General features: G+C 45.6%; 1 protein-coding gene across 6 annotated transcripts in view; it reads left to right on the forward strand.

Annotated features, from left to right (window-relative positions):
• Positions 1-6,080: 6,080 nt before the first annotated feature.
• FBXO34 (F-box protein 34) overlaps positions 6,081-18,962 on the forward strand; it is a 39,944-nt gene continuing 27,062 nt past the window's right edge. For 3 of the 6 annotated variants that reach the window (XM_083863295.1, XM_083863294.1, XM_083863292.1), the window contains exon 1: positions 6,081-6,164. The gene's annotated coding sequence lies outside the window, so the exon portion shown is untranslated. Of the gene's footprint in view, positions 6,165-14,162; positions 14,256-18,962 lie in introns of all 6 variants that reach the window. The other 3 variants (XM_083863296.1, XM_083863293.1, XM_083863297.1) reach the window with 2 other exon arrangements.

Raw genomic sequence — 18,962 nt, forward strand, 5'->3', positions numbered from 1 at the left:
CAGGGTCATCCCAGAGCACAGGGTTGTGTCCAGACGGCTCTGGAATACTCCGAGTGAGGGAGACTCCACACCATCTCTGTCTCTGTTCAAGGCTGGGTCACTGCACAGGGAAATTCTTCCTCATGTTCAGGTGGAACTTGTGGGCATCAGTTCCTGCTGGTTCCCCTGGTGCCATTGCTGGTCTGTCTCTGAGGAAAGAACCTGTTCTATCTCTAAGCCCTTCCTGCAGACACTGACAGACAAGGATCAAGTGCCCTCTCGAACCTGAACATCCCCAGCTCCTTCAACCTTTCCTCCGCAGAGATGCTCCAGTCCCCTGTCCTGCTCCCCTGCGCCCACTCCCAGAGCTCCATGTCTCATCTGAACCAAGGAACCCACAAGGTCTGTGTCCACCCCTTAAAATCCCCATTGTGCCACCTCCTGAGGAACCGAAACAGGGTCTCCACGGGTCTGAAAGGGCCACAAACACATTATTAAAGTGGGGTTTTTTTTATTAATGACTCTGCCACACCAGCAGCGCACCAACCCTGCGGTTTGCTGGGTTTAAAACACCCTTCTCGGCTCCTGGAAGAGTTCTGTGTTTGTTTATGAAACAAACCTGGGAAATTCAAATGCTGACGGGGGAACCATCCGCTTGGTGGCACTGCAAAAATGGGGACGGCCTTTGGAGGGAAAAAAAAAAAAAAAAAAAAGAGAGAGAGAGAGAAAAAAAGTGTTCGAAAAATGGGAAAGTGCGATGGTCAGTGGAGGACAGCCATGTCCTTCCAGCAACCTGAAAATGAGGGATCCCCTCTGGCCCTACACAAATACATCAATATTTTTGGATGTAAATGCGATTTTAAGACAGCAATAAATGGATTAAGCACCACAGTAAGAGCACAGAGCTGTTCCCCACAGAGTGAGTGGCTCCGGGCATCCCAGATTGGAGCAGTCGGGGAAAAGTCACCCCCTGTTTCTGCACAGCCTGGCAAAGGTTACAGCAAAGGTTACAAATATTGACCATCCAGCCTAATCCTGCGGTCATTTGTTTGCTGGAGGTAATAAAAGATCAGCATGGAGGTTATTGAGTGCTGCCAAAGTGATGGTTTGAAAAAGATCCAATTAAACAGAACCACAGGGGCTCAGATCTGTAGGGTGTACAGAGTCCAATCCATTGCAGCCCTCGGTGTTTGCTGACTTTTCTTACTCCACTTTTTCTCCTATGGCAGTGGAATTTGAGGACATTCAGCAATTCTACCTCATACCAGGATATAGTCCAATGATGCTGAAACACAAGTTTTAGGGAGAAAGTGAGTTTAGAGTGTCATTTCAACCAAAAATCGGGTGGGTTTTTTTTTTTTTTTTTTTCTTCTTGCTGCATACCTAAAACAATATTTGTTTGCTCCTTGGAGCGTCTGGACCGGCACCTTTGTGATTTCCACTCTCTTGGGTGTAGATACAGAATTTAGGAAGCTTTGATACAGCCTGGGCTTAATCTCAGGAGCTCAAATAACAACAACAGGAGCGATGATGGGCCCTTGAGGAACCCGAGTAGCTGCCCTGGGTTTGCTGTGCACCTCTGCAGGTGTTACCTGAGCCAGGTAAGTTACAGCCAGAGTGGGTTTCCTTTAACGTGCTGCAAACACCTCCCACTGACAATATTTAGGTCACCACGAGGGTCTCGGTGTGTTTGAATAAGGCCAAGATTTTAAAGTGTTGTGGTGTCACTTCAGATAAAACACTCTAATCAGGTGTTTTCCAGCCAAATTCCTGATTGCTCCTGATTTTGTTGTGCTAAGAGAAATGTTGTATTACGAGAAGTAAACGTATTACCGTTTCATGGAAATAAACAAGGGATGTGAATTTCTAAACTCATTTATCCTGTGCAGATATTAGCCATGCCTGAAAGGTTAAACTCCTTGTTCTCACACAGACTTGATGATTTTATGATAATATCCCATTTTAGCCACAGAGCTTTGAGAACCAATTGGAATTTCTTTATTTCTTGGCAATATAACCATCATTATCCCATACATTTTGTACTGAGGAGATCATTATGTGGCAATCTGCTCACTTGCTCTTTCTGCTCTTTATTCCTTCACAGGGAATATTGTTCTTTGTGAAGGTGATTCTCCTCACCCTTGCAACAAATGAAGAACAATATGGAGCGTGTAGGGAAATTTAGCCTCAAGTTTAGCCCTGAAATAATTACATTTTCTGATCATGTTTTTGGTGAAAGGACAGGTAAGTGGAGTTTTAAAGCTGTACCCCACAGCCACTTGCATGCAAAGAAAACCCTCTGTAGGCAAAATAAAACACTGCAGAGGGCACAAGTTGCCAAATTTAATTGATAATCTGTCAGTCAAGTATGGAACAGCAAATTCATCGTGATGCATTGGCTGCTGTTCCCACTTCTGCTCAGGCTTTTCAGCTGAAGTGGTTGCTAGTTTAAAAACCAGAACAAATTCTAGGAGCAGAAAATAGAAGTGAAATTCCTGTCTTTGAGCAACTAGGGAACACAGTAAAGCCTCTTGCTCTGTTCTGTGAGGTTTATTTTGCTCTGCAGCCCATTTTTACCAAGACTGGGAGGAAGCCACCCCCAGTGGCTCAGGCTGGGAGAAAGGGATGGTCCAAGCAGGTAGAGAGAGATGGTTGGTGTTGTTTCACCTGGATGAGTCTGGAGAGTCTCTCCCTTTTCCTGGGCATTTCTCCACCCCCCAGATCAGCACATACAACAAATAAGATCAAACCTTGACACCCACGGTGTTAAACAGAAATTGTTATTGCTCCAATCCTTCAAAGAGCACTGACAGACTCCTAAACCCCAATGTGTGGGGCTGAGATCCTGAGGTGATGGAAACTCCTACACTGGCTGTGCAAAGTGACTCTCACACAGCCCTCGTTTGATGTTTCCTTCTCCCTGCTCTCTGCTCCCAGGTGGGAGTTTCCACTTGCCCTTGGGAAGTGTCTCTGGACTATAAATAGAAGGACGAGGTACCTGACTCTGGAGATTCTGTTGCACTCTGGCAGCTGATACCCAAAAGCTGGATGTTGTAGCACATTTCTAAGCTCTCAGCTCTGACAAAAATGCAAACTAGCAATGTCAGCATGCAAAGTGCAGTTGGGAACACAGCCTGAGTGGTTTTACCTCAGCATATCGGTACATCCTCTGTTATTTACGGGGTGTTTACACCAAATGTTCCCTGCTGCTGCAGATTTCACTCACAAAGCTGCTCCAGCACTGCAGGTGAAAGAGTCCTCAGCTGGCTTCTTCCTTCAAAGCCCAAGGCCACATTCTTAAGGATATCACACTTCTTTCCAAACAGACTCAACCCTTCTTAGTTTCCTTCCATGGTAAAGAGGGGAGTGGGAATTAATCCCAGGAGAAATGCTGGATTCAACCATAAGCCAACCATAAGCTGAGTTGAGGCCAAGCTTTTTTTTGTTTTGTTTCCAGGGACTTTGAGTGGGTTGCTTTGGGGAAATCGTGTTTTTATCCCCTTGAGCAAAAGCAGATGAAGAAACCACTTAGAGGGGTGGGATTAGATGAAGTCTCAGCAGCAGGAAGCAGCTTTCTGAGTTAGGCCAGACCATTATATTTTCCTCTGAAAAGAGCATCCTTTTCCCTACTTGCACAATAATTCCAGTATTTTTTTTTTTTTTTTTAATTTTGGCTGAAAACCTGTATCTTCTTTGGCATGTGGCTCCATTGCCCAGGAGCAGAACACTCCTGTGGAAACTGGATGGAACTTCTGGAGTTGTGTTTCAAGGTTAAAATGAATACAGCCAGTAAGGAACAGTTTCTTCTCTTGGTTTGGAGACACAAAGCCGTGAGGAATATCACTGCTAATCAAGATGGAAACAATAAAAGAGCTGTAAGGACTTGGTTAATCCTCTTTCCTCTGACACAGTTCAACTTCTCCAGGTCTCGATAAGATAGGACTGGTTTTCTTTATCTATTGTTTTTTTAATGTTCAAGGCTACTGAAATGCAGAAGGGCCAGATGGCCATTTAAGCTAAACAATGTGCAAAATCTTTCTTATATTATCACTAAATGCCCCGAGGGGGTGGGAGGAGAAAGGTTGTTTAATCATTAGGAGTCACTTAGCAGCAAATGGCAGTCCACTGTCTTTATCAATTTACAATAAAAGATTGGGGCCGTATCTTTGTGGGGCCTTTTTCTAGTGTGACAAGGCACGTATTTCATTGCCCTTTGAGTTATCTGGGGATATCTTGCATCTCACTGCGTGTCACCAAGCCGTGGGGCGGTGCCAGTAATTTTTTTTTTTCTTTTCCAAATGTATTTGGTCCTATACCAAAATACAGAATTTTCCCCTGGAAGACGGGAAACCACTGTGTCAGCAGCAGCTAAATCCCGTTGTTGTTCTGTGGTTTGTTACAGTCCAGTGGAGAAAGCACTGGAGGGGTGAGAACAGTAGGGTCTGTTTTCTGTCCTGATCTAATTATTGACCTTCAGCAATTCAACTTACCTCTATCTTTCCTCACACCCTCGCTGTGTATCCAGCAGCCATAGTCAACAGGGGCTCCAGAGACTTTGGGAGGATCATCTCAGCCATCTGAGACACCATGTAAATGTGATCCTGGGCCTTGGCTGATTAGCTCTGCCCCTCATCAGGACTGTCCTGGCACTGTGCTGTGCTCACATACTTGCACTGCTTTTAGCTTGAGAACAGTCTCAAGGATCTCCTCTCTGCAGTGTATGGAGAGAGTAAATAATGCTGCCCTCCAGTAGATCAGGGAGTCTTTGAGTCACAGAATATCCTGAGTGGAAAAGGGCTCACAAGGTTCTTCCAGAGCAACTCCTGGCCCTGCACAGGACACCCCAACAATCCCACCCTGTGCCAAGAGCGTGTTCCAAGCGCTTCTTGAGCTCTGGCAGCCTTGGGGCTGTGACCAGTCCCTGGGGAGCCTGTTGAGTGCCCAGCACCCTCTGGAGGAAGAACCTTTTCCTGATATCCTTATCCTGATAACCTAAACGTCCTCTGAACAGCTTCCTGCTGTTCCCTGGGCTGGGAAGGAACCAGGCCTTTTCAGCTGGCTGCCTGCTTCCATCTAAGTGGAAACGATTTGCCAAAATCTTTTAAGGAGAGGGGAAACTCCTTATTGTAGAAACCCTTTTAGGTTCAAACTACCATCTGATGCCACCACTTAATTCCTCTTTTCCCAATGTTTCCCAGTGCCTTCCCATTGTGTTTGTCTCTTGTTCTCAGAGAATACCTTTGGTTTCAGATGATTTCTCCAGTGCCTTTCTCTTTCTCCCTGCAGGTTGAGACTTCTTGAGCACCGAGAAGACAGCTGGGGTGACACTTGCATGACAAACCACTGCTCTGGGTACATCTACAGCAGGAACAGCAGCTCATGTTTTCCGCTGCCAAGGCCAGATGACGGCAAAGGGTATTTCAGTGATTTTGCTGGGGAGGAAACAATGGCAAAACAAGCTGGCAAGGCTGGCACCACGCTGGTGGGGCTCCAGCAGGGACAGACACTCCCAGTGACCTCCCTGCAGCTCTTTTGGGATGGACTGCCCAGGGAGATGGCGGAGTCACCATCCCTGGAGGTGTTTGAGGAAAAACTAGACGTGGCACTCAGTGCCATGATCTGGTTGTCAGGGTGGCGTTCCGTCATGGGCTGGACTCGATGATCTCAGAGCTCATTTCCGACTTAATTGATTCTGTGATTCTTCTGGCCCTGCACTCGGGAGTTCAGTAGGTTTCAAAGCCAGGAGGTTTATCGAACGACTTTTTGGCCTCCTGTAGAGCACCTTAGAGATCTCTAGCTCGTTATCACCAGTCTAAATCCACTGATAACCCGCAGCGGGCTGGGAACTTGCACCCCCGCGGCTTCCAGTGCCACGTTGGTGGCTAAACCTCATCGGTGAGCTGCGAGCCCGGCACACGGGGGGAACCACGGGGCTGGCCTCGAACAGAGACTCGGCGAGGAGCGAGGAGCCCGGGCGGCGCCCCGAGCCGAGCCCCCGGTGCCTGGCGCGGCGGAGCGGCCGGTGCCTGGCGCGGCGCGGGGGCGGCTCCGCGTCCCGCCCCGTCCCGCCCCGGATTGGCGCGGCCGCGCGGCTCCTCCCGCCGCCGCCGGGCGCAGGGGGGATCCGGCCGAGCCCAGCCGAGCTTGGCGGCTCCGCCACGGCCCGTCCTCCGGCCCCGCTCTCGGTAGGCTCCCGCGGGCTAGGCAGGGGTGGTGGGTGGGCGCTGGGTTCGGCTCGGTTCGGGCAGGTGGGCGGCGAGCGGAGAGCGGGGCCCACCCGCAGCGCCCGCGCTCCGCCGGCCATGGCGGCCGAGGGGCCGCTGCCGCCCGCAGGACGGGCCCGCGCCGCGTCCCCGCTCCGCTCGGCGTTATTTTTATCCTCTCGCTTGATTCTGTCCGCGGTGCTCCCCCCAGCGCCCCGCTCTCGGCCTCCCTCCCTCCCGCGGGGTTTTGTGGCGCTCGCTCCCCGCTGGCAGCGCTGCTCTCCGGGGTCGGGCAGGGGAGCCCGGACGGGAGCGGTGCCGTGTCCCCCGCAGCGCCGTGTCCCCCGGGCACCGTGCGGGGCAAGGAGCGGAGCGGAGCATCCCCCGCTGCTCCCACGCGGTTGCGTAACGCGCCCGAACCACGCGTGGCCGGGGACACCGAGCTCGTCCTGCGGGGTCAGGCTTTGAGCGGAGCTTCTCTCCCAAACCGCGTGTTTTTCCCCCCCAAATTTTGGTCTCCTGAGTTGCGGTCACTTCCTCGTTGTGTGTATTTTTTTATTTTTTATTTTTTATTTTTTTTTTTTAATTTTTTTTTTCTTTCCTGCAAGGCTTCCCCCCCCCCCCCCCCCGTGGTTCATACCTCGATCCTTCAGAAGGGAGGGGTTGTGAACTCGCCGAACATAAATAGTGATCAGAAAAAGGGCTTTACACGGTGTCTCAATGTTAGATATTGTGGTGGTGATTCTTGAATAACGCCTTCACGTGGGGGATGGCGTAAGAACCCAAGGAAAGGTTAAAAGTACAATTACAGTGGAAGTGATTTCTCCTCGGAATTACTTCCTCCCAGGCCTTTACTCGAAACAATGAGCGCAGCTTTTAATTTCTCCAGCAAACCGATGTTATTGACTTGTTGTGCCATGCGGCTCCCAGTTGGGAAAAAAAATCTGCTTCTCTCAGCCGGACAAGGCTCGTCCTGCGAGGCGCTTCCTACAACGCCCAGCGCAGCCAGTCTCTGCTCTGCCTTTAAATAACCGGCTTGGATGGGGCTGTAAAGCCGAACTGCAGCACCCGGAGCGTGTAAAACCCCTGTAAGAGCTCCTGGGGCCAGCCCTGCCCTGCTGGGCGCTGTCCCGGCCGTGCCAAAGCTCTCGGCATCCAGGTTTGGTGGCTGGAGAGATCCAGGGGAGCTCCAGTGGAACAGGAGAACAGCCCAGAGTCTTAATGAGTGTTTGCCTGGCGCTTCGTGTTTTCTCGGATGGAAGGTTTTACATAATTGGCCATTAGAATTGTCTGTCACCCCTTTAGAGAAGAGCTAAAAAAATCTCCTTAAAAAGCAAGCGTGGAGGTAGGTAGTTGTCTTGAAAGTCCAAAGTCTAAATGGCTGTAGGTTGTGTGTGCTGTTAGTGCTCGGTGTGGAGGCTGCAAAATGACTGAGAAAAAAAAAAAAAAAAAAAAAGAATTAATCTAATTCTGACCTCCTTTTGAGCCATTTGATCAGCATCATTGGGACAAGCGACATCCTGCTTGTATTTGAGCTGCTTGTTCTTGGGTACCCAGGAGAATTCCTGATGTGACTCTGGTTCTACCGGTGTTAATGTTGGTTGAGGGTTTTCTTTTTTTTTTTTTTTTTTTTTTTTTTTTTTTCCTTCCCCCTTGAAATCTTAACTGGAAGCCTTTTACAGTGTTTTGATTCCTTTTTAATAAATGGCTAATCCCTTGCTGCAGGGGATGGGAGTGTTTTGAAGGCAGCATTTTTGGGTCCTGAGGGGAGGGGGAAGGGAGCGCCTTGTGTTGCTTTCCAGCAGCCACCCGCCTTCCCCCAGCCTGAGTGAAAGGGCCTTATTGACTGATTTTGAAGGTAACCTGCCCAATTCTCCTCTTACATGCTAAAACCCATAAATTTGCTGTAGCACAGAGCCTTTGAGGGGAAGAAATGGAATGTCAAGGAGCCTGGGCTTCATCAGGAGCAGCCTGGTAACAAAGGCGCTGTCTGTTAATTGCATCGCCCTTATCGAAATCTCCCCTCCTAATGACAGAGTAACAATTTAATAGGTGTGAAAAGTTGTGGGATTTGATTTAATACCACTGTCTTAAAATCATCCTGCACGCTCAGTATGACTAAGTTGTCGCTTTCATATTTAATTGGAGAGTGAGCAGAAGAGAAAGCTGGGGATGTTTCACTTGCACTAAATGCTCTTTAAAAATCTTTTCTCCATTTGGAGAATTGCGAGTGGCTTGTTAAGTGCTAAAGCTGCAGCTGAGTGACTTAGAGGTTATAAAACATCTTTCTTATGTCTCTTAAATTTGGAGGCTCATCTTGAAGCTTGTGCTGCGGTTGTTTATCTCAGTGTTCACAGACTGGGTCTGCAGCTCCCGTGGTTTTGGGGTGTGGAGGTGCCAGGTTAGGTTTGGGTGATGTGCAGTGGATGCAGGACACTGCCTGGATAATAACACTCCCTGGGGTTCCAGGTGTCAACACCCTCATCAACACGTGTTATTTTCACTTCTCGCTGCCCCATAGCACAGCCAAACCAGCATTTTGGTCTAATCCTCACACAAGGCTTGTTGTATTCCCAGCAGATAGAGCATATTTCAATATTCCTGTTGCTGGTTTCAGAGAAGAGAGCAGCTTGTCTTAGACCTGATGGTTGAGCCCATAAGGAAAACACAGGACTGATCCTAAACCTATCATAACAGATAATATAGCCTGTGAATCATCTCTCTTGCCCTTGTCTGCTGGGATTTTTTTATCTCTTGTGGATTATTTGGTCATTGGATTTATCACTGGATGTTCCTGTCCATAGATTTGAGCTTTTGAAGGAAACACTGGTGTAGTGAAAGTTATGGGTTGGAGATCCTCTTCCCAGCTCTGTTAGCTCTGCAGGAAGGAGGGCACAGGAATGCTGCTTTGGTATGTATGGCTGCTCCACTTTTATTTGTACCATATTTTACTGGCTTTGTTTTCTAAGCTATTTTGATTCTATTAACTTATTAAACTTAGAGTCTATTGAAGTCAGTGTGACAGTCTTTCTTTAATGTAGAAATGTTGTCCTTTTTTCACTCCTAAAATATGAAACAGAATAATTGTTCATAGTTCAGATTCTGCCTGTAATTGTGGGACTTGTATTTGGAATTCACATTGTAGTTGTGGATTTAGTGTTTATTCCCTAAATAACTTTTTCTTTTGTCTTTTTTTGTGGAAGGGGAATATCTGCTGTATCACTTGCTAATCCTGCTGTTGCAATCTTACGCCTAGAGCATAACTGGAGCTTTATTTACCACTGTAGGCATGGTGATTGGTTTATTTAACTATTTTGGGTGTCAAACACAGAGAACTCACAGCAGGACTGTCTGGTGTAGGAACAGGGTGAGCATCAGTGGTACCATGACCTGGCTCTCCAAATTTGGGTGTCTGCAGCGTCACTGCAATGGGTGGCAGGGAGAGAAGGATTAAATATAGCTCAGGTGTGCCCCAACATGTTGCAGCTGCTCCTCCCGTTGCAGTACAGGGCTAATAAATAGGAATGTTTACATAGATCACCTTCCTACACATCCCAGGTTCAACCACCTCTTTGGTAGCAAGTTGCTGCTGGGCAGCCACATGACTGCTGAAAGCTTTTTGGAGAGGAGAAAAAAAAACTCTACAGAGAGAGACACATAAATGGCTGTTAATAAAGTGTCAGCTTTAAAAAAAAATTAGAAATGGCTGACTGGTATCTTGGGGTGCAGAAAATAGTGGTTTTTTTTTTTTTTTTTTTTTTTCCCTCTTCTGTGTGATTAAAAAATAATCCTGCTTTAGAAGCTGCTCTGTCTGCAGTTCCCAGCGAAGTGATGGCATTTGGGTGGCAGGGAGGCAGAATTCCTGCCAGTTAAAAATCTTGCTGTCCTAATGTGCCATTCCGTGCAGTGCTTGGAAGCTGATACACAGTGCTCTTCTGCCTTGCAGCAAAACAACTAGTGATTAAAAATTCAGCAGATGCTGTGGTTCACTTAACTACTTGTTCTTGCATCATTCAGGTCATATCACACAATTAATGTTGCTAATGTTCAATTTAGGTTTTTTTTTTTTTTTCTTTCCTCTAAGAATGAAAATTATCTGAACTACCATGGGATTTACAGAACTGTTTTGGCAGGAATTGGGCTGTGCAAAGTAAGTTATTCAGGACTGGTTTTGCCCTTCCCCTAACTTGGAGAATCTTCTTTTGGTTTCAGAAATATGATTTGTTCGTGCCAGACAGGGCTGTAATTTCTGCAACTTTTCTGACTTTAAAAAAATCAAAGTGTTTTCTTTTGATTGCTTTGAGATAAATGAGACTCCCTAGATGAGAAGGACGAGGGGGAGAGCACGATAGGTGTAAGTGCTTTGCTTTCTTATTTAAACTCAGTGTTTCATTTGGCCACAGAAGTATTTTTGTAAGAGAATTCTCATTTTGTTGCGGGCAGGGTTTCTGCTGCTTTCAGTCCATCCACTTTTAACTTGCACAGTTTTGGTTAATAGTATTCAATCCAGGGTGTCACTTACTCGACTTTGAAATTAGCATTAAACTTTACCTTCCCCTCCCTACCTTCCTTTAATTATGTAAGTTTTGCTTTCTTTTTGTAACACACACACACAGATTCTAGAAATCTTTTCTGGGCTGCCTGAAAGTAATAATATTCGTGTAGGAAGAGACTTGTAGTTTCTTTTTACTCCTTTTACTAGTTTTCTGCTTTGAAGCTGGTGTTTTAGGAAGAAGCTGATCTGCTGTCTTTGTGATCAGTGCAGTCACTTGGTTTTGCTGGCCCTTCCCTGCACCTTCTCAGGACTCCTGGGTGGTGCCCCCTGAACTGGATGGATGTGTTGATATGAGCCTTCATGGCTTGTGCTGCTCTAAGGAAGATAAAATGCAGCCTGACAACAGAGGAAAAATTGCTGGGTCTCTTTCAGTGTCTTTGGGAGAGGAACTTGCTGTGGTGGGGCAGCTCTGGGCTGCAGAGCTGAAGAAATTAAATTGAGAATGTGGAACACAGGTGGAGTATTTTGGTCAAGGGCACACACGAGGTTCAAACCTTGCTGGAGAACTGCAGGGCTGAGGGAAAGTCGTGTCTTTTTAAGTGTGAAGTGAGAGACAAATCCATAATAGGAATGGAAAAGGTGAATTTGTATCACACAGTGGATGATGGACACTCCATTTTGAACCAGGTTTTGGAGCAGTAATGTGCAAACCCAGGGGCCTGTGTTGACACATGTTGTTTGGACTTGCAGTTTGGGTGACTTTTTGTGATCTGTCAATTAGCACATCAAGAGAGGATGTATTTTTAGTCGAGGCAGACGTATTTCTTTGGAAAAACCTGTTTGGACTATTAACTCTAAATATACTTTGAGAGAACTTGTCTCAACCGAGTTGTCAGCAATCAGTTTGAAAAAAAAAAAAGAAGCCTTAAATATGTGAACCCTCCCCCAGCCTCTTCAGTGTCCTGTTCAGAATGATGGAAGAGAAGGATTCAGGCTGGCTTCTGCATGTTCCTGCTGCCATGAATGCACAGATCCAATGTGCTGTTCTTGCAGAATTGATATTCAGGATAATATGTTTAATCTTCAATTGCAAAAAAATTAGCTTCACACATAGCTAATTCCATCTGCTGGAGAAATAAGAGCGAGGCTAACTTCATCACTTATTTGGGACCTGCTTTTTTGCTCTGCTAATTACTATGTATGAACTTTGGAAATTTGCATAATTTTTTGGCAAACCTAAGCGGCAGCCATTTAATTTAGAATTTTTATTAACTTTAAACATCCCTAGCAACTCCTAAGCTACTCCTGGTTCATTTTGTGGTTTTGGTGTTTTACAGGGGTTTGATTTTTGAAAGCTTCAGTAGCTTCTCTTTTCTTTTCCTTGCAATGACCTTATATAAGCAACAGCAGCTTGCTGCCATTTCCAGTAACTTTCAACCTGCAATGTGACACAGAATTCCTTCTGTCATTCAGATTAAAAAAAAAAAAAAGTGTTAAAGTTCTTGTAAAAAAATATAATTCTAAAAAAGTAAAATTAGAAGGTAGGTTTTGGTTGCTCTTCTGCAGTGTGAGAAGAGCACTCAGAATATTTTAAGAGTAGATGTGTTTCCAGAAGTAACCTTGGGGAAACTGGGGCATGTCAAGTCTGGTCCTTGTTCTGGTAAAAAGCTGGTCTTATTATGGGAATTTTTAAGCTCCAAAGAGTTTGGATGTAAATTCATCCTTGCAGATAACTACTTGATGTTCTTTCTTACTCAAAGGCTGTATTTTGACACATTTTCAGCTTCCCAAGGTGTCTAGCCATGCCTTTTCCACTTGGTTTGCTTTTGTTTTTGTGGCCTCCACCTTTTGCTGATTTTGCTGGTTGGCAGTCAGTGGAGGCGGATAATCTGTAAAATATTGAAGCAGTTGGAATTTTATAGCAAAAAAATCCTGTCTGCTTTATTGGAATGCTGTCATTCAGAGTCAGCTGTTACATGCTGATTCTCTTTTGGAGGCAATAGACTGGATTAATTATAAAATTTGAATTATTTGTGCCCACTTTCTGTCTCAGTACCATCAGTAACTTCCTGTGTAGCTCTGTGCAGTTTCACTCCCGAGTCTTTGTCCCTCTTTCCTCATCCCTCTTGCTCTGTTGACCACTTAAAAAATGCAATTTCTTCCTCGGGATGAGCAGGGTTATATTGCCAGACTCTTTAATTCCTCTCTAATTGGCAGAAAGCCAAGCATAAACTCTTCTTCATAAGTCACCCTAGAGGTTTCTTTGTATGTGCTATTATTTTCTTTGCGTGCTAACATCACTGAGAATACTTTTTTTTTTTTTTTTTTTTTTTTTTTTTTTTTTTTTTTTTGTTTCCCTCCCCCCAAGTCTAGACCAGGCATAATTATGTTCGTGTGTGTGTGTGTAGGCTTGGGTGTTGCCACGCTGCAGCCCAGAGAGCAATTTGAAGTCCTTGGGCAGTTTAAGACCAAAATGTCTTGTAGCATCAAAGGCAGCACTATCCCCTCTGCATCTAGGGAGGTGAAGTAATTTTCTGGTGTATCTGAACTTCAAAGACAAGCTCATGGCTTGTGCCTGTGGTCTGGCTTTCTGAGTTGTGTCCTACTGGAGGCTATGTTTTAAAATAAAAAAAAAGAGTTTGGACCCTGGGTTCAAGCAGGGCTTGTGCATCAGTGATAGCGCCTGGTGTGGGATTGTGGATTATGTTCATGTGCTTCCAGAGCACCCCAGTTCTTTTTTCATTTATGAAACTCTTCATTGAGGTCTTTGTTCTGAGCTTCGCCTTTATTGTAAAGTCTAAAAATCCTTTCCATTGTGAAGTCTTTGCTCTTGTGCCTCTTGATGTTTTTATGTCTTCAGAGCTTCTGTGCTTCTTCCCACCCTGACTCCTGAGGTTGAGACTAGCTCCCTGTAAATGTACATGCAAAACTGCCCCTTTTTCTCCTGCTGAAAGGCAACTTTGGCTTTGCCATGATGGTTTTTCCTGTTCATTTCCCTTCCTGACCTCCTGCACAGTGTCCTGGTGCTGGGGAGAGGAGGATCCACTGCTGAACATTTGTATGAGGACATGTTTTACACTTGAGGCAAGTGTAAAAAATTCTTAAATCTCATTGCCTGAAAATGGATTTATCCACCTCTTTTTATCCTTCATGGCACCATCACTTGCCAGCAAGTGTGGGACAGACTGTTAGTTCCTTGTGGATTTTTATTTAATTTCCTCTCTAAAGATGGATGACACTCTACCATTGTTTTTTTTTTTTTTTTTCTTCCCCATGAGGTAACTTTATCTTAATAAACAGATGAATGAAGTGATGCAAAGAGTGCTTGTTTTTGGGGGCTGAAATCTCTGCGAATCTGCTGCCGCTTCTGAAACTGGGGCTGTGGGAGGATTACTGATAGCAATGAATCCATCTTCCATGGTGTTAAAGGGAAAAAAAAAAGTTCCTGTATTTCTTTTAAAGTGCTCATGGATTTTTTTTTTTAGATGCAGTAGGACTGCAGATGTAGTCATATTAAAATATAAACCAACTCGCTTCGAGTTGGTCTCTGAGCAGAAGGAGTTGGAGACGTGACTTTGGTAAGAAGTTACTGGGAATTCTCTTTTTAATTCAGCTCTCTGCAGCCTTGTGCTGTGGATGGGAGCCCAGAGCAGTCTGAGTCATTCTTCCTCCATGGAGAGGACATGGGATGCCACCAGCAGTGGACTAAACCAGTTTTCCTAATGAATGCTTTGTTCAGCTTTAGCTACTCGTGGGGTTGTTGAGATGGTGTCAGCTGGAGGCCATGGGGTAAATTGTAGGATGAAGAGCAGTAGTTTACATACCTTTGTAGCAAATGTCTCTGCAGCATTCTGCACACTCTTCTTGCCTTAAAAGGGTTGAGTTTTTTTAGCCCTTTTTGCTCTTTTGGATCAGTAGATGTACAAAATGAGGAAAGGCTTTATGTAGATTTTGTGAGGTTAACACAGCTTCATCCCTGACCTGACTGAATCCAACAGTGAAGGCACCAGTGCATCCTGCAGGGATGGCCCATTTTCTTTGGGAAAATGTTTTTAAGAAATTGAGAAGAACTTAGGAAAGAAATTGTTGAGGAACAAGTGAAAACTGAGTGAAATTCACTCAACTGAGTGAATTTCACTGAATAAAACGTGTTGCATTTCTAGTGAACCTATACAGAACATGTTTGTTGATGCTGCTTTAATGGTGGTTGTAAGGTTATTTTAATTTAATATTTTTATTTTATTTTAAGGATTTAGGGAATGGCCCCTATCTCCCAGCTCTCTCCTGTGTTCCTTGGGTCACAGAGAGAGAGTCTTTACTGGGATACATGCAAGGCAGAGGCTGCTGAGAGAAGCCTTGTCTTTAATTAGACCAACGGGTATCACTGGGGTGGAGGGGAAGAGATGAGTGAGCTTTTGAGCCTGAATAAATGTCAGATTGTATTTTATCAGACTCGCAGTTTGGGATCAGGGATTCACTGAGTTTCCATTTGGCTCTGGGCTGTCTGGGCCCTTTTTGCATCTTCCATCCCTCAGCTGCAGTTATGGGAAAGCTGCAATATCCCACTTTACTGACATAAAGCATAGCTCTTTAGGGGAGGGAAGGGTAAATGACCCAGGTAAAATGAGCCAGGCTGGAGTCAGTAAAACTACCCAGAGTGCCAGCAAGTGATACCTGTGTCCTGAGTTTAATATATTCCCTTCCCACTGGGCATGCCCAGGAGGATTAGTGAGAGATGCTTTAACCTAAAGCTACTAGGAGCAGCAGTGCTTTTTTTTTTTTTTTCCTCCCCTTTCAAAAGTGGTTTGCTTTTACTAAAATAGCTAAATGCAGGGATGTTAAGCTTAATATATATGTGTGTGTGGGTACCTGAGAAAGCTTCCCATTAGGTAACCCTGTAACTTTCTCCTGGGGAGATGCTGAGAATATCACCTTTGCTGCCAGTCAGGGCCAAGCCAGGCTTGTTAGCAGCTTGTAAGTGACAGCCCTACTTTGCTTTTTGGGTATTTTAAGTGATGAGGGTAGCAGAGCTCCAGGGAGAGGTGATAACGTCTGTGCTGGTTTTCTTCTTGATAGGGGGGTGGCGGAGGAGGAGGAGATAGGACTAATTGCATACCTTCCAATTCCAGTTACTTCATTACAGAATAATCATTGGAGCAGCCCTGCTAAGTGGCGTGGCTCACAGCACTTCAATCTAAACAAAACTTAAGTGCTTTTTCCTTTTTCCCTGGAGTGAAACTGTAATTTCGTTATGTGAATGTTAGCCAGGACAAAGTTGTTTTTGCAGCTGTCATGATGATTCTCTGGGCTTTGTGTTAGAGGGATGTCCCCAGTGTATGGAGCAAAAATATCCTAAAATACTGCATTCCCTTACCTGGAAGCTTCAGTTGAAGGCTCTCCAAATGTTTGCCAGGTGAAGATCCGTTTAGTTTTGACATTTGATGTCTCAGAGGGTTTAGATATAAACCAGTGAAGGTTTGGATTATATTCCTTTCCATAGCAATAAATGTTAATTAGCTTTTCTGACTGTATTAGGCCCTGAAACAGTCAAGTGAAAGAGCCTGAGCACATCTCTGCTGCTTCAGAATACGAGTCCCTGTGGTGAGGGTGGTCATGTTGAAGCGTTGCCTCATTTTGGTTCTCTGGTGTAGAAATGGTGTTAAATGCAGCCCATGTGATGCAAAAGAGAATTATCAGGCAGAGAGCTTGGGAGAGAGATTTTGCCTTTCTTTAAAACAGGGTAAAAGTGAATTTGTACTCTGGGCTGAACGCTGGGAAATCATAAAATCCCAGAATGTTTAGGTTGGGAGGGACCTTCAAGCCCATCTCATTCCAACCTCCTCCCATGGGCAGGGACACCTTCCCCTATCCCAGGTTGCTCCAAGCCCTGTCCAAGCTGGCCTTGGACACTTCCATGCTCTGGGCAACCTGTGCCAGGGTCTCATTAAATACCTGGAACTGCTGTTGATGATGACTTTAAGGTACCAGTTGAAGGCCACAAGAGCACCCCAGACAAGTGCCTGGACTTTGCACAGTGCAGTGCTGGCCAAACCTTAAACTCTCTTCAGGCTCATTTTTTCTGGACTGCCACAGAACCATTAAATCTGATCCGTTCCTAAAAAGACAGCTGACTGTGCAATCTGAGCCACATAAAATTCTTTGTCTCTGCTTTGGACTTGAATGGAAAAGTAGTTTGTTTTCCCATTAAATTGACCTCAACTGTCGCTGCCCCAAAGGGGGTCTGTTCTTGCAGGCTCTGCTTGGCCGGGAGGCAGAGTGTGCTTGGCTCTCCCTGTGTTTTGCTGCGAGCCTGCTAACTCACTCCAGGACAATGGGAGGATGGTAATGTATTAAGGCAGCTCTTTCTTAGCAGGTTAAACGTTTTGGGAAAGAAAATGTAATATACTCCGTAAAAGTTAATAGTTTTGTGAGTTCAGGCTTGGTTGTAACTTGGTTGGTTGTGTAGATCCAACTGCAGCGTTAAGCTCTGGGAATAAATAAGGTGAAGTGGTGTGAATTTCAAAGGATTAAAGAATACAAGGCCCCCTTAATTGAGTTTTACGTTTTTAAGGTGGCTTTCAGAGGGAAAGGCCCAGACATGCTTTGCAAACCAACTTGTGCATTGTGTACTGTAGTGGATCCATGCTCTGGTAGGAACAGTGTGACTTATTTAATGAGATGGACTGCATCATCTTCTTTGTGAAAAGAGGCATTTATTTATTCATATTGAGAAAAATTACATTTTTCCTGAGAGTCTGTAGCTGATCAGACTCCTGTATGCCTTTCTAACCCCTGATCTTGCAGGGACAAGAGGCTGGCAGGTTGGATTGGGTATTGCCTGAATAAAAATGAGGTTCTAACTTGGCAGGGCTGCCTAACCCTCACCTGCTGGGGGTGTTGACTCACAGTGCTCTTTGCTCATGGTTTGTTTAGGAGAAGGTTTGCGGATGTGAGTCTCATGTGTGAGCACAGGTGCCACGCTGCCTTTTTAAGAGGTTGGGTGCCTTGACTTTGTAGGGAAAAGAAGCCAAAAAAATGGGCTTTTGTGACATCTTTTGTGCTGCTCCAAAGGTAATCCAGGTGGAAAGGGACTCTCCTGTGGACAGGAGGTTCAGCTGGGTAGTCAGGAAGCATCAGCAAAGCACAACTCCTTGGTGTGAGTGGACAAAGTTCCTCCACCTGTAAACACCATCACATACACCCAGCCTTGGCTCTTCTCTGGCTTCTGTTTACCTTTTAATAGTTGTAGAGTGCCTTGGTGTTTCCTTCCTGCCTTCCTGGTGTTTGGCTCAGGGCTTTGATGGCCCCTCTGATGTTGGAATCAGCACGTGGGAGCAGGTGGGTACTTGGTGAAGGTCCATGGGATTACACTGGTGTGTTTATGGCCTGGGATGGCTGCACTGGGACTTCTCACGTGCTTCCATATCCAGTACTTGGTTACCATCCATCTTCACTGCAGAAAATGAATTGAAGGCAAATTGTTACTGGAGACTTTTCTAGGGAAAAGGTTTTTAATAAGTACCTGAAGGGCCACAATCCTGTGGATCGTGTGTGGTGTCATATAGCTGTGAGCAGGTTTTTCTTATTGCAGAAGCTGGATTGATTCCTCGGGGCTGGATAGCATCTGATTTTTATATGAGGGAGGGGGAAAAGCTGTCTGACTTTAATCTGAATTTACTAGGTACTTAATAAGAAAGACCTCTGCCCTGAGTGACTTGCTGAGGCTATGTTGTGTTGCAGGAGCTCCATGGAGATGAAGCCTGCTGGCTTTATTTTGCTCTGAAATCCATTTGGCTCAAAGTTGCTTCCAGAATCACATCCTCCCTGGTACTTGAGGCTTGTGACTGGGTAACCTGCTGAGTGTTCAGGGTTGTGGCAAAGCCTGGCTGCTTTGGTGGCTGAGAGGTGACACTGGCACGTGGAACTTGTCCTTCAGGTGACGAGCAGAGGTGCATTTCTGAGAGCTGTGTGCTTCTGCCTGTCTCATCCCTTTATAATCTGCAATTTGTATTGAAAAGCAGAGGGATTTAAGTTGTTTTTTGTGCAGTGGTGCTCTGTGGGGGCAGTTGGCTTGTCGTGTGTTTGGCCCTGGAGCTCCTTGGTGGCCGATTGCGTAAAGCGAGCGGGGAGCGAGCGAAGGTGTTTGCAGCAGTCACTTGGGAACTGGGATAATTCAAGCCTCCATCGAGCTCAGGCTCCAACAGGTTGTGGAATTTATTTATACAGCGCCACTGGGGTGTGTGTGACACTGCAGAGCCAAACAAACAGTTGATCCCAGCCCCAAG

The sequence above is a fragment of the Zosterops lateralis genome, assembly GCF_965231275.1.
Source record: "Zosterops lateralis genome assembly, chromosome: 6".
NCBI lineage: Eukaryota > Metazoa > Chordata > Aves > Passeriformes > Zosteropidae > Zosterops > Zosterops lateralis.